Source organism: Oxyura jamaicensis, chromosome 7, assembly GCF_011077185.1.
Source record: "Oxyura jamaicensis isolate SHBP4307 breed ruddy duck chromosome 7, BPBGC_Ojam_1.0, whole genome shotgun sequence".
NCBI classification, from domain to species: Eukaryota; Metazoa; Chordata; class Aves; order Anseriformes; family Anatidae; genus Oxyura; species Oxyura jamaicensis.
In genome coordinates, this window is record NC_048899.1 from 16,337,834 (window position 1) to 16,354,252 (window position 16,419).

A 16,419-nucleotide genomic window follows, 5' to 3' on the forward strand; every position below is an offset into this window, starting at 1 on the left:
GGAACATAACTGGCTTTTTTATCAAGGCAGAGATCATTAAGAACTCTGACAATAACTTAAGGAATAATTCTTGTGCTCTTAACTGAGCAGTGCCTGCAGCTAGCCTGTATGCCTTTTTCTCTGTAATTATGGATTTAGAAAGGGCAAAGGGGAATGTAAACATCTGTGCTGCTTCCTCCCCAGATCTGTAGTGATTGGTTAGCACTCAATGGACAGGGGTAGAAAGCTAGAAATGTAGCTTCCTTAGCACAAAATGCCTTCTTCCTGCTCTTTCTATGGCTGCCACCCTGGTGTTTTGTCATAGCTCTGTGACAGGTTTTGTTTCAATACCTCAATGCTCTACATAATTCTTACTCAGAGAAGTTCCCCCGGTCATGCCAGTGACACTATGCAGATGAATAAGAAGTATTCAAGAAAGTTTGCATGCCTACACCTTAATGATTTAGCTTTGTCTTCCTTTTTCCTTCCAGATCTGCTATGAGATTACACCGAGCCTTCTGGCTTCTGATGTCCCAGAAGTGAGAAAAAGTATCCCAGGTGACTGAGACCAAGCAGCCTAGTACATGAATGCAGTAAGTTGTTTTTCTGATTTTTCCAGTAAAAAATCTATGAGAAATTTCACATAACTCTAGCTGGGAAGGAGCTCCTGGTCATTTCCCCCTGTATCTTGATCCGAACTTCACCTCAGATTAGTTCTTGTTCTCATAGTCTGTCAGCAGCCCTGAGATAAAGGAGATAAAACACCCTGGTAACTCATTAATGAGCTAGGGCTCTCTGCAACAGCTGGACCAGAAATGGCCTGTATTTGGTTTCATCTTAGTTCTTTGCCATCTCCCCTCTGCTCATCAGCACCTGCACATTTTTGGGACCCAGTATAAGAAGACCCCTGAATTCAGCTCTGAGCAACCAGCCTGCAATGCATATGTCTAATGCTCTGCTGGTGTGGAACCAGTATGCTGGTAATCCTGTTAGTGATGGCAGAAGCTCCCTCTAGGAAATTATAACAAATAGTCTTAAACAATTCCTTTTGTTGACAACTTTATCCAAGAAACCATCTTCCTGGAGACTTCACTCAACTTTTGACTAATCCCCTCCTTCCCGCAGGAGCTCTTTTGTTGAAGGAGATTGTAGGCAAACCCCAGGAATGACAGGTCTCTGTAAGCCTTGGATCAGCCTCTACATTCTTTCAATTGTCAGTCCCCATCTGTCCTGTTTGTACATCGATCTGCTGGTCCAGGGATCTCTCTATTAAGTGACACATGGCTGCATTTATTCTGCAAGTCCAGTGTCCAGACTGCTGTTACATCTTCGTTGCCAAGTCAATCTTTCTGACATTGCTTTCTGAAAAACAAAAGGCAGGACATCTGCACGCTTTTCTTCTACTGAAAGGTGAATTTAAAAAATAAGTCACCCTGGACCATACTCTGCCCTCATGTTATATGCGCAAATATTTTGTTGCATTTCATCAATATCAAGAGTTATTTCAAATGTCCTTGTTATAATGGAGGGCAGAATCTGCCCCTGTTGCAAAGGAATTCTGTTAGAATAAAAATACACGGCATAAGTCATGAATCAAAAGGACAAATAAATCCTAATGCCAAATATTCTCAGGACTAGCGACTTCAGTTACTTTGCTTTCTCTTTGCATTCTCATCCAAAGTAAGCATATTCCAATGATCCATACGTTTCTTCTCAGCAGGTAGAGGGAAGGAGGTGGAACAGAGTAGAAAATAGATGGTGTATTGGCACGGAGCGTATATCACTCTGGGATAGAGGCTGGGCACTATCTGGTCCCTTTCTGAAACCAGAAGGAGAACAAGGAAGAGACTGTGGTGATGTTTTGTCTCTTACTGTGTGTCTCAGGGTCCATGGATTCACGATTGAGCCTGGTATGTTTAGTTATTTGGTTTTGTCTGTTTTTGTAACCTAACTCAGGTTGGCCAATGAAAGAAGGCTGGCCAATTTTATTATGTTCCCAGGAAATTCCATTCTCTCATGTACCAGCGTGAGGCTGTTGTGCTTTAGATGCCTATCTACTTCTGATTAGATTTGAAAAAGCACACAGAACCCCCTGCTTTCCATTGGTAGTCTATAAAATGACAAAAAAATTACCGTTTCATTTTAACCTTGCTTGCATGTCTGAATCCAGATGCCTTAAAAAAAAAAAAGTTTAATAATCTGAAAACATCACTTAAAGAATGTTTTCCTGTAGTTAACTGCAGAAGAAAACTTGAGTTGACATTTGAGCTTTTTTATTATGTTCTGTAAGCAGCCTAAAAAAGGAACACAAAGGAACACAATCACTTTGAAGCCAGGTTAATATTAAAACAAAAAAAACTAAAACCAAAAAACACTTAAGAGGATCTCCTTTTTTCATGGTTTCGCTATTTTAAATTACATATTTGTGAAATATTCTCAAAATCAGGTAAAACTGGCCAAAGCCAAGTTCTGTAAACACTGAAGCATTAGTGCCCTCCTCAAGTGAGTCGTCCCAGAAGCTTTAATGGAAATGACAACCATTTTTTGGCAGGATTAGTTCCTCCCTGATCACACAGAGTGAACAGCCTCCCTGTCTGCCCTTAGCCGAGCAGGTGAGCAGGGAAAGAATTCAGGCTGATTCCAAAATCCAATCTGGCTGCAGGGCTGGCAACATCAGGTCCTTCTCGAAAAGACTCAAGGCTGTCCTGTCTGCCTGCTGTTGTCCATGTGATGAGGACAGATGGAAGAGAGTGAGGCTGTGAGACCAAGCAGTGAGTGCTGGGACCTGATCTTATAGCAGTAAACACAATCTACGTGCATTTGAAAGCACAGAGGCGTGGCTGAGGTTTGTCCTGCTATCGCAGCTAGGTTGCAGGCAGTGAGTCAGGCTAATTTGGCCATAAGATCAGCTCCCAGGTCTGCTCTGCAAGCACAGACCCAGCCAGTGACACTGACTGGACACATGCTGCAACAAATGCAAAAAGTAAACAAAGAGACAGGATATGCTAAAAGGTTATTTTCCTGTAACTTCTTTCAATAACAGTGATTTTAAGTGATTTTTTGGTAATAGAGGTTTTCTGTAACCAAAGGGAGATGAAAATTGATGATGGTGGAGCATCATTTTAAACTGTCTCATACTAAATTACAGCTCAATTAGAGATTTTGCCTAGCTCTGGCACATGCATAGGAGGCACATTTTATCATAAAATCTGGCTGATCTAAACTCCATTTTGTGATGTTGGTCCAGTGTTATGCTGACACAGCAACACAGATGAAATCGAACTATGACCTATGGCAGGGTAACTGAATTACATTAGAAAATGCCCAATGTCTGCTTCTAGCAACAGCACTGTTTGGAGTCCTAAGGAAAAAAAAGAAACTCCAGTTTGCAGATCAATGGGTCACCATGGCAGGATTTTGTGAGACAGGACGAACCCAAGAAAGGTAAAGCTATGGCTTTATTCATTCCAGTGGAGGAATGTACATATTGTCATAACATCCATTGCAACATTGCTGTTCTCCCTCCTGGGCAGAGCACTTTGTCATTTCTGGTACTTCATTGAGCAAATTCCATTGTGTGCTAAATCAAAACAAGTAAGCTATAAAATGTGAACTCAATAGACATAGACAAAAGCAAAAAAAGCAATTTGGTCAGTTTAAACAATGTGGAAAAGAAACCAAATTTTGTCTGGGGAGGCATCAGAGGAAAGGGCACTGGTCTGAGATTCCGGAATATGACAAAACAAACCCAGACCTCCCATCATACTACTGTGCAGTGTGCAATGGGGGCCACTGGCTTGCCGATCTCTTCCCTCTGAATGTGAGAAAATTTCTCACTTTGTCCTCAGCCTGGGATGTGGTGATCCAGCTCTGGGTATCGGTTTTGCTTTCCCACCTTTGGAGCCCAGAGGAATTCGTGTGCTATGGATGATGGCAGCAGCTTTGACGGTGGTAACCACATGGTTACCCAAGAAGTAGTCAGTCATTTCCTCCTTCTACCAAAACTTGCTTGAACCTTCTGAGAGATGGCCTTTTTGGTAAGGAGCAAACAGGTCACAGATTTCAGGTTGCAGTCTCACTGCTGGAACTGTGAGCACTGATTGTCCTGTGGAAAAAAAACAAAAAAAAACAAAAAACAACAGGTAAAGAAGAAGCTGCAGAAAGGTCCTTTTCCTTCACTGTGCTAATGCTCTTCTGTGACATTGCCCACAATGTGAACTCATTCAGGATCCTATTTCTCACAGCTCCATTCCTCCTGATTTTTTTTTTGAAAAGGATTTCTTTAATCTAGGCTCCATTCTCTAGAAATCTCATCTATGATTTCTTTTCTTTTTTCTTTTTCTTTTTCTTGGAGCAACCAGCAAAGATTATTTGGTAGAACAGTGGTGGGAATGCAACCCGCTAATCAAAAGGATTCAAATGGATCTATGCACTGCCAAGCTCTCTCCTTCCCACCCAGCGGAGGGGGGAAAAAAGAAAAAGAAAAAGAGATAGAGCGAAGGCACGGAGCTTCTCTCCTTCAGCAATCTCACAAATGCAAAACCTTCCACTCCAGTGACTCCTCATTAACTTACCAAATCTGACAGTCTAATTATCGTAGCTGCTTCACGCTTAGAATAAATAAATACTAAAGTGGGTGTTTAAAGAAATTGAGCAGTGAAATTCAGTCATCTAGACAGTCAATAGAGAGAGAGTTTATTTTAAATTTTTATATTCTTATGTATTTATATCATTTTAGGAAAGATAATGAGATAGTTGTCTTTCAGGCTAATTGAGTTCCTAGGCTCATGGCTGCTTGCTGTCATAATCTCAAACTTAGCTTTAACTTTCGTGCCTTAGAAATCTGATCACTGCATCCCCATTTGCTCTTTTCTGCTGATAACTGGGTGAAGGCAGAAGTGCACCTGAAGATGGGAAATGAGTACATTAGAGTTTCAGTCCGGATGTCTTCCACAGCAAAGACAACTAAATCTCCTCAGATTTGTGTTTAAGAATGTTAAAAGGAAAGTGGAAGTTAAAGAAATCTCAGATACAACTTTGCAATTAGACAAAATACAGAAAAATGTCTGCCAACCTCTGATGCAATAACGTCTGGCTCTGTGAAGGGTATTGGCAGCGCTCCCTCCCAGAGCAGTTCATCTCCCTGAACAATAGGACCTTTATAGAGATTCTCTGGCCTGAGATCAATGGGAGTCAGAGCATTTGATCCATGTCTGTAGGACTTTGTTTCCACATGTCATGTGGGCCAAACTTTGTGCCACTTGTGCTTTTGCAAGAGCACGAGCAAAGGAAACCTTCCTTCTTGTCCTGTCTTCTTCGTCGCCCTGTGCCCCTGTACGGGGCCCGCAATCTGCAAGCACTATGGCTGCTCCAGACCAATGCCCAGCAAAGAGCTTAAGCAGGACAACATCTCCAGAGGCCTGTGCCCTCGGTGCGCTGCTTCCTGGAAACATCTGCCATGATGCTGCAATTGCTCTTTCTGAGGATCGTGACTTCATGTTGTAATACAAAACCTCAGTGTCCTCTTGGTATTTTCATAAGCAAATCTTCCACCACTGTGGAGATCGGGCCAGGAGAAGTGAGGGATGTTTTCCCTGAGTTAAGTAAAGATTGGCTTCAGCAGTTCACAGAAATGACTGCTTCTGGTTCAGGAGTGACAGCTGAGTTGCTACTCAACACCAGCTTTGCTTTATTCCCTTACAGACACACTATAAACCAGATTCATACACCTGGTGAGAACTTCAATTTCTAGGTGTCTGTATCTGATTTTCAGTGAAGGATGTCCATTTTCTGTATGCAGAGGTGGCAAAGCATGCAAGCCAAAAAATATAAGTAAGTGTATAAACCTTTCAGCTACGTAGGGGAACACAGGGAAAGCAGCCAACCCAAACAAGGTGTCTGTGAAAGCCAGCTCTTCTTTATACATGCCCTGTGTTAACATCTACCAGAGCTGACTAATCCCAATGGAAATGGGATTTTTGGTAGGCGATGGCTTGCAGCCTTAACCTCCCCATTGCCTACACTTGCTTTGAATACGATTAGATGCAACAGGCATTACAATGACAGTGTTCTGTCCGAATCAAGAGAAAATCCCTCCTCCTTGTCTCCAAAGGCCTGAATAACAGGAAATTTTAGGAGAAATGGTACAGTATCACCTGACACACTGGTTTTGAATGCTGAGGGGAGACCACCTGTGCCCAAAAGGGGCCAAGTCCCTCCTAGTTTGGGTTGCCCTGCAGCCTCATGGCCAAAGCTCTGCTCACAGTCTGTTGTCTTGGGAGCGCACTGGTGCTAAACCCAAATTGCACTGCTCACCTTCCCTGCCTGTGAGCCTGTTCTAAAGAATCTGAGACCAAAAGAGATGGAAACAAACAGAATTTATAGCTAAGAATAATAATCTGCAATGGGTACTGTGTCTGACCTGACAGCAGAGTGAGATTCCTTCTCAGGAGGCCCTTTGCACTTCAGGACTGACACGGAGTTGAGAGCACAGCTTATGCTTTCTTGATTCAAGGATCTCATCTTCCAGGAGTGATTAATTGGACAGAAGACAGTCTGCTTTAGCAGGTGGCAAAGGGTTAGGCTGAAGTTTTATCAGAGCTGCTGTAGCACAAGGCTGCACTGCACAAAGATAATTGTCTCAGGATTGGCTTAGGCCAGAAAAAGGACAGCAAATGCTCTCAGGGGACAGAGAGTCATCTTCTCTTACCGCATGGGTTACTCTTTTTTCCTAGCACTTTGCACCCAGGTGAGCATAAGCAACAGCAACCTGTTCCCCATTCCTGGAGCTGACCAGAAAGCAAAGAGCCCCCTGCTCCCCCTCCCCATTCCCAGGGCAGCAGCCAGAGTCTGGCCATTTGCATTCCCCTCGGAAATCAGCAAGATGCTATTTGAAGGGGTTCTCATCTTTTAAAACCCTGATTTCTCCAATTATTTTTTCCCAGGAATTGACCTTTGAAAAATATCCTCTGGCTTCCAGCTTGTCATAGCAAATTATAAAAAGGACAGTTGTGGCTACAATTATTTCATAACAATAGAAAATAATTTCTTAGGGGAACCTTTTATTTTTTTCCAATGTTGTTTCCTGCTTACTCTCTCACACACCTTGGGGTCAAACCCCTCCTCCTTTCACCTTTCATCTCCAGCTCATTCTTTGCCCTTCTGCTTTAACTTTCTCCTTCAGAGGATGGGAACTAATAGCCAGCATCCTCCAGAACAAAGTAGGCACAGAATATATTTAAAACCTGCACTGTGTTATCATAGCAACCAGAATTTTAAAATGATACAGTTAAATTCCAAAATAGCGTGTTACCAACATGACACAAGAGAACAAATGTCTTAGACAATTACGGCAATAGGGGTGGCTGCATGGGGAATTACTCAGAATTGCCTAATTTTTACAGGCTTAGTGAATTACTCATGAATATGGTCTTGCATGACCATCCTGCACTTGTTTCAGCCCTGTGCACTTTGATTCTGCTCCCGACACGTTGGTTGCTATGTTAACGCCATGCAGTTGCCTGTCCACAAGGTACCTCTCGCTGCAATATGGGGGATAATAAATAGGGGATGGTGTAGAAACCCAGGTGAATCTGTCCCCTCTCTGGAAATGTGTCTGAGAGATTGACACATTATGCCAATCTGTTTTCTCATTCCTTCTATTTCTTCTCACTCTCTCCCTTTCTCTCACACTGTCTGTCTCTGTACCTGTTTTTTTCCACACTCTCTCTCTCTTGGCACTGACACTTTCATCTTCTCCCCTGGGGATTGGAGATGTCACTGCGGGAAGTGCTTGTCCGCCTCTCCGGCAGCAGCAGAGCCCTGTGGCTTTGACAAACCTCATTTAATTGGGAGGAAGCCAGGAGGGTTTGAAAGAACTGAAACATCCACGAAACTCCTTTTATCAGGCATAATTTAAACTCTGCATGGAAAAAACCCTATATGTATAAAGAAAAGTCAACTTCCCTCCTGCTGTGAGTGCTCCCCTCCTCCCCCCCCGGCACAGGCAGGCTCCTGCGAGATTCCATCTTTTCATTTTTCTAAAAGTGTCAAAGTAGATTTGTGCTCTGTGGCTGGGTGAACAGAAAAGGAATGCAGATGTCTCTCACTCCTGCACATGCACACACACAGCACCTTCAGAAGGGCGGCAGTTTGGGAGAGATGCTAGCTGGCTGCTCTTTCACTTGGGATATGTCACAGAAGCCAGAAATTAAGTTTTCAAATAGCTTGACAACAGAGTCCAAGAAGGTTTCTTCTTAATTGCCCCTATGTTAAAAAACAACAACAACAAAACAAAAAACCACGCTACAAAACAAACCAGCATGGCTGGGGCCAGGAGGCAACAGAGCATGCTAGGGCTCTCTGGGCTGTTTCGCAACACAAGGGAGCTTTTCGTAGTGAGGACCAGAGCCTAGAGCTTGAGAGACCCTGTGTTTATCCTCAGCTTAGGGCAGGGGAGTCAGGTCTGTGTGTGATGTGTATGTGTGACTGTGTGCTTAAGAGAAGGCAGCTAGGGGAGAAGAAAGTAAGGCAGGTAAAATGGGGGAGAAGTGGTGTGACAGGGTACGAGGAACAGCTGTTGCCTCCAAACATCAAAAGAGAGCAGGAGGAGCGGTCCAAGGGGACTGGGGCTAGCACATCGTGCTGAGCAGCTGGGAATTCAGGCCATCAGGAGGGACTGGCATGTGAGTTACTCTGAATACACAGCGTGAGCCAGCCCGAGGAAAAGCTCAGGGCCCCTGGGGTTACAGAATTGGGGAGAAAGGATCTATGAAAACATATACACCTCAGCTTTGAGAGTGCACCATGGTGGCATCCCATTCATGTCCCCTTCTATTATTAACTCTGTGGTCAAGTGGAAGAAAATGGAAAAACAAGCTGTGGATTTTGCACTGGGATGTAAATTTTGCAGCATACAGGAACAGGGAGGGAGGGCAGGCAGAAACGAAGTGTCTGGGTCCAAAGTACTGAAGAGATTTGTAATAAATGGCATGTGAAGTAGGTCATTCTTGGTGAGGTGAAATCAAGAGTTAGCTTACCAGCAGGCACCTGATAGAGCTGTGGAGGCAGAGGGCTGAAGAAGCCATGAAGAAGGGCATCTTGTGCAGAGATCCGCCGTGGAGGGAAGGCTGTGAGCATTCTGGAGGCCAGATCCTCTGCTCCTGGCACCCTGCTCAGCCTAGGAAAATGGGAGGACAAAGTGCAGGAGATGAGCACAGGCCAGAAAGCTAGAATCAGACTGGACCCAGACCTTCTCAAAGCTTAAGGCAGAGATAATGGAGGGACTCGGGGGAGCTGGGTCCTACCCAGATACATGGCTCCCAGAACATTTGCTTTTCCATGGGAGCTTGATTATGCTGGAGTATATATGGAGGATCTTGGCTCAGACCCATCTTTTCAGGAGAATTTTGAAAATAAATTACTTTTTAAAAAGAAGGTTGTGAGTAAAAGGGAAAATGCTGCCAGGAGGACTACATTTTACATGGCATAACTGGAATGTCTGAGTTTGGTGTTAACAGTTTACAATGAGAAGTGCAAGTGCACAAAATTACCTGACTGGTCCACTGAGCAGACTGGAGGTCAAAACAAAAAAACTAAAGAAATACCCTTTCCTCATTTCCTACCCCAGTACCAGTCATGCAGCTGGTTGTGAAATGTGTTGGGAATTCAGGGGGAGGAATCTGTTTTTCGGGATGAGACTTGAAAACAGATGCAACACACACATGCTCTGTGCCCAGCAAACACCAATGCCAAGTGGCTGCTTCCTAGAGAAGCACACAGCTGGGGACGAGGAAGTGGAGGAGAGAAAACAAACCAACAAGCAAACAAATAAAAATGGTCATTTAGTTTTACAGCTTTTACTTTGTTTGTTTGTTCTGGTCAGGTTTCAGTATCAGGACGCCCATCGGATCACGGCCTGTTGTGCTTCCTCCCTCTGGTTCCCCTGGTGCTCCCCTCCCCGTGACACCACAGCCGGGATCCCCCCGCCCCTGCTCTCCCCCTCCCTGCACAGGACATTTGATGTGCTGGCAGTTCTGTTTTGAGGGTATAAAAAAAAAAAAGAGAGAGAGAGAGAGGGGGTCTAAGAAGCATTTGTAAAAGGTATCTGGCCTCACAGTGGTAGGTAACTGCTGAATTCTCACCTCCAGCAAAACAGTTTGAGCTCCTGCTGTTTGGGGAGCAGGGACGGGACAGGGAGCTGAAGCGTTCAGCCTGAGGCTGCTCACCAGAGCTGCACCACAGGCTGCCCTGGCCGTGGCAGGGTCTTACCCGAGCCCCTCTGCCCCTCGGGCCCTGCTGCTGCAGGCTGCCACACCGGGCAGCGAGATGGTTCGCTGCCTGCCACTGCTGCTCAGGCTTCCTGGTGATGGCTGAGCTCTGCACAGAGCTCCCCTTTGATTTCCTAATTGGCCGTGGAGACTCATGGCTGAGCAGGCTGCATGAAGCAGCTCTTTCCTTCTCGAGAGCCGAGCGTGCTAGCGTGGCCGTTCAGCCATACCGGCATCAGGATGCTGTAGCAGGCCTGGGGCAGGCCCGCATGCAGCCCAGAGCTCGTCAGCATGCAGAGGTAATGGAGCCTGCCAAGGGATTAGAGCCAAAAAGCAGAAGGGCAATAGAGCAGAGTTTCAAGAAAAATAGTTATGTCTTTGTTCAGACTGGGAGAGGGCCTGTTCTGTTCTAGGACCTGTCTTATCAGGGTTTGAGACATGCGGAGCTTTGTGTCTTTCTGAAGATGTGTGTGACAATGGCTGGCATTTTGGCAACCTGGGCTTTGCTGAAAACTTCAGCATGTTTGTTCAGCAATTCAGAACAGAGTCTGGGAAACCCAGCTCTGAAGGGCAGCCTAGAGCAGCACTGAATCCAAAGCGATGAGCTGAACAGATAATAAACAGCACTGGTGAAAAACATGGCTACATCCACAAAGGATAGTTGATTTTTGACCTGTGCGTGAACACAATCCTGAGGACAGATCATGTCTATCCTTTTCCTATGCATCTATGAAGCCTGTTGTGTGCCAGTGCCCCCTCAAAATCAGTTTGAGGGGATGCTATTTTAATAACTCTCTGAGCTACATTAGGGCACTTAGCCTCATTATAAGTTTCTTTCACTGATACATATAGGCATGTATGCATGTATGTGTGTGTGTACATATACTCTTGAAAAATGTTCCCTTCTCTCGGGAGTATTTGGTGGTGTTGGTGCTTGCTCGAGCTGAGGTGTGTAACCATGGCCCTTGCCTTGTTGCTTTTGGCTTCCGAAGAGTGTGAATTTTCCTCTTAACTAATCAGGGGATTGGTTCATTGTCTCAAGTAACTGCTGTCCTGGTATGTCTTCCTTACCACTGATGAGTGCTGTTCCTTCAGCATGTTTCTAGAAAATAAAAATGGGACAGTACAAAGCCTGTCTTTGGTCTGGGCAAGACAGCCTGGGAAAGTAGGACCTTCTGAATCATAGCTATGCCCCTCAAAAAACTGCACATAGTGTCCTTGAATTGCTGCTTATCTGAGAATAACCACTTCTCCTGGGAGAGTATTAAACCCACTGTGTGCCTACCTCTACTGCAATCTCTTGAAATCAGTTGCTTAGCTGACGTTAGATCTGCTTGTTACTACAGAGCCACCTCACTCTTCCTCAGCTTGCCAAAAGAGCTTATTTCAAGTTAAATGATTGCATAAAGAAACAAATAAACCCAGAGGCCATTTTGACACTGCCGTTAGAGGGAGCTTACCTGTCACAGATCACTTGGAGTCTCTGAGGTCTGGAAGCAACCAGTTCTAGAAAGTGTAATATGCAATCACAGGATGAAACAAAAATCAAGCCAAAAATCATTCTTTGAGCCCTTACAAAAACATGTGCTTGGAATTTCAAAGGGCCCTATAGAATCTGTCATCTCAGTATTTATAAATATACATCATTCCTATAGGACTTGAGTACTAGCATTGATGTTAATAAGGCTGTTCCAGTTCTGTAACCCTTTCCTTTCACACATTGTGAATGCAGGCCTTGGGCCTCCATCTGTTTCAGTGAATCTTTGCTTTGACTTCGATAAATTCAGTATAAGTCCCCAAGTCCTCTGCACTGAGGAAGCAGAAAGAGGTTTGCAGGCCTGCTTCTCCAGCACTTGTTTACCAAAGAGCTGCCGAGGTTCTTGTATTCCCATGTGGGCATGTGGGGCTTTTCTGCATGGAAAGACTGGGGATGAAGCAAAGGCACTTGGATCCCACTCTGTTTTTGCACACTGTTCTTGCTGTCAGTCCCTAACTAAGATCTGTCATTTATCATGTTAACCATTTTCATGCATGCTTTGTACTTAGTGATTCAAGCATCTCTAGCAGACTGGAACATTGTAGAGTTGGCACTTTTGGGAAGGCTGTGTTGTTGTTGCCGGTTTTCAAGGACACATTTTTAAACGTTGAATAAGTGGAAGAATACATTCTTCAAATGTTTTCTTACAACCCAGGGATTTTCACAAGCTTGGATATAAATAAATGACTTACACTTGGAAGATTACCCTTACAGCTGATTACAAAGGCATTTTCTTGCATCAGAAAGGCCATAATTTATGCCCAGCCACATTTTCCTGAGCACCATTTCTGACAGCAGAGATGAAAGGTGCTCTACCATGGAAAAGAGCAGGAAGGGTGGTGCAGCCCTCTCTTCCAGCTAGGGCCTGGAAAAGCATTCCTCACAGCAGCGAGACCACCCGGAGGCAAGCACCACTACTCTCTTGCCAGTAGACTGGCGTGTAACAGCCTCCAAGTTTGGCTGGGGCTTATCCTGAACAGTCCCAGAGCATCTCCCCCTGCTTTCTGTCAGGAGCATGGCAAGCTGCTCAGCTCAGCCACACCATTCAAGGACAGAAGTGTCCAAATGCAGCCAGAGTCCCCTCAGCCTTCAGCCTGCGCGGCCATTTCCAGGGTGGCAGGCCCTGGGGCTGGGTCACTCTATGTCTGACTTGAGGCACAGACAACTTGAAAACGTGCAAATGACTGAACTTTCAGCACTTAACCTTTCCAGCAGCAATCTTTCACCATTAAGCCAGGCAAGCAGGTTGTTAAACCTGTCTATCACAGTGTAAGTAACAGGTCACAACTGCAGTGCTTTCCTACACCCAAATACTGAGGTAATTGCTGAAGCAGTAAATGGCAGTATAATCTGGGATGGGATTCAGGACTGCTTAGGTGCCAGAGCTCTGGAATTACCACCAATATGTAGAAGTTATATGTCTTTAGTAGCTCCTTCCCTAGTCAGTCACCGAGATTAACTCTGGCAGGATGTTCCTCTTGGATCACTGTTAACATATTCTCTGGATCATCCTTCCTTCACTTTGCCCCCTCAGCTGTAATAAAAGTGTAGAAATAAATTGTCCATATTGAGTAGAAGTGTAAAGTTTCCAGGAAAAATAGAAGAAAAATGAGTTTAAAAGGCTTTGGAAAGGCATAAGATTTTTTTGCATGAGGTAGAAGGTTTAAGCTGTTTGCAGAGCTGGCCAAAAACTTTCAGATGCTGCAACTTCCAGCCAGAAAGTTCTGCTTCAGTGAGATGGAAACATTCCATAGCAATATATCAATTTCCTTTAATATTTAATTAAAATGTCAAAATTAAATATCATACTTTACTGAAATCTTCTAAAATGAATTTTCTTTAATAAGTTTAACATAAAAGTTAAAAAATTCAAGTTCAGTTGCTAATGGAGGGCAAAAGGTTTCAGTGATATCTAACTGAAACATCATTTTGTTTTTATTAAGTAAATTTCCAGGATTAGCATTCCAAAGAGGAAACAAGATTTTCTTTACATTACAGATAGAAATATCTGCTTGCTTACTGGGAATTGGGAAAAATGCCTGAATTATAATATTTGCTGTATCTTGACCAAGATTCTTTACTTTGATTTAAAATTTATATAACACAGAGATTAATAATTATCTACAAGGGGCAGTATAAGAGTCAGTGAGCCAACTACTGCTTTCCCTGTCCAAACAACTATCTCAGTGCAGAATTCTGCTTGAGTGAGGACCGACAAACTTGTCACTCCGAGTATACAAAGCTTTGATTATAAATGGAAGATATGGGTAAGAAAACATTGTGTTTCTACTCAAGGATTTAATGCAGTTAACTAATCCACTTTAAATCAGTTCAGATTAATCTCTTGATTGACCCCATATAGACAAACCCATAGAGGATTCTGAGGCCCCATTCTGTTGAGCTGGGTAAGAACAGGGCAGTAAATATCTTCCCTACTGTAAAGATTAAGACCAATCTAAAACCGTAAAACAGTGCAAACAGCACTCCTTAAAGGTGTGAGAGATCAGACAAAGAAGTGGATGAACTACTGATTTAATCATTTTACAATGATGATGTACACACATAAAATGATGGGATTGTATAGGGCTGATTGTTTTTTTAACAGTATGAGCAGATCTGAAAGGTAGTGCTTGGGTTTGTTATTTTCTATCAGTATGCAGTGCAGTGTGTGCTAATGAGGAAATACCTTCCTATATGCAAACCCAGGTGGAAGTGGCTAATGAACTGATAATGAGGCAAGCAAGCCAGGGGACAAAAGTTAAATTTTCCTAATTGATGAAGAGAGAGAAAGAGGATGCCTTGTGCTGCTGGATGACTGTGCTGAGGTTGCAGGCTCCCAGAGAAAATTTCTCTCATTAGTGAAATCTCTGTGGCTGCAGGACAGAATCAGAGCTCTGTCTGTGTGGCAGGCTGTAAACTGCAGCCTGTGCCCAGTGCCAGGCACACAGGGAGTTTCCCTGCAGCCTGGCCAGCATATACTGTGCATTAGTTACAGTGCTGCTTTTCCCTTTGGGATCAAAGCCATATACAGTTTATTATGACAATAAAAATTTCATCATTTTAGAATTCAGTTTCCAACCATCCTATTTATTAAACGAAGCATCAGCATAAAAAGTGAGATAAAAAAAATAAATAGAAAAATTCAGAGCTCAGACTTCTGCATTCTCAAAAATGTCATTTGAAGTTTGTGTTTCAGTGCCTGCTGCTTGTTGCCTCCATCTGCTGGTGGCAGCTTGGAAAAGCAACAGATACTAAAATGTGCTCAGGAAAAGTTGCCGATGGAAAGCTTCTAATCTCATTCAGCATAGCAAAGCCTACCAACATTTGAAAAATGATAGCAAAGCCTGCAGACATTTGAAAAACGAGGCTTAATTTAAAAACGGTTGCTGCATCTGAAGAAGTGCAGTGAAAAACTTGTGCCAGCGAAGTGAAATGATACTACCTGACACAGGAAACTTCATTAGTCAGCCTGTGTGATAAATCAGGGCTCACTCACAGCAAGTTGTAGCTCACTCATAGCAAGCTCATCGTGTTACAAACAAGCACTGTTCCCTCCTCTTTGCAATCCAAATGTCGGGAAAAGGAGGCATTAAACGATGCATTGGGTGCTCCAGTATTCCCAGTTTGGCAGAAGCACTAGCTTAATGTCATGGGCTGTGATTCCTAATCCTTTCCTGCCCTTGACCCCCGCTGTCTAGATTCAAACTTGTAACCATTAATGGGGCTGGATCAAAACAGTGGCCTTCTGGTGTCACCAGTGGTGTTTAGAGGGGATTTAAACTCCCTGCTTTTCAGTGCAGTGAAATGAACACAGCAGTAGATTAATGCAAGGATTTGAGCTCACACAGCATGAGAGCTTTCAAAAATAGTGTTAACAGAGCTACAACTGCCTCTTTCAGGGGAAGCAAAATGAGGGGAACAGAACAAATGAACAAACACAGGGCAAAGCCTTGTTGCTACGGGCAGGGCTCCTAAGCGTGGGGAGCTGGGGAGAGGGCCAGCAAGTGCACCGAGAGGTGGGGCAGGAGCTCTCCCAGACCTTTACCTTCTGCAGGAACCACTCCTGAAGCCAAGGTGGGGGGAACACTGTGCTCCATGGCTGTGTATAACTCACTGCCCCAAATCTCCCTCTTGGAGAGCAAGTGGGAGATCACAGGCTGCAGGGTTGGCCAAGGAAGAGTTGCTCACCCATCTTCCCTGTTGACCTGGGTTCAAGCATGGGCTGAGATTTTGGCAAACTGTAGGCAATGGGCATGAGGCCCATTTCTGAACTTCTTTTGTGCAAGAAGGCACAGGGGCATAGGGCGGACAAGTACTGCCTTGCACAGTTTTCCCTTGCCAGTTGCCCATAGAGGTGGCAGGGGAGCTGCCCTTCCTGCAGCTGTGCCTGGCTCACAGACCCCACGCTGTATCTCCTCCTCTGCAGGGTTTACAGCAGGATGTGCTTCAGCCCACAGTAGTGACAGGAAAACATCTAAAGGCTTCCAGTTCTCGTTTGAAAGATTCCTACTAACCCACCTGGCCCAGGAACCCTTCCAGTAACAACCTCAGTCTGGGGCTGAGCCTACACTGCTCAATCCAGTGGGAGTTTTGCCATCAACTTCAATGAGAATAGGATCACACCTCAGAGCTTTG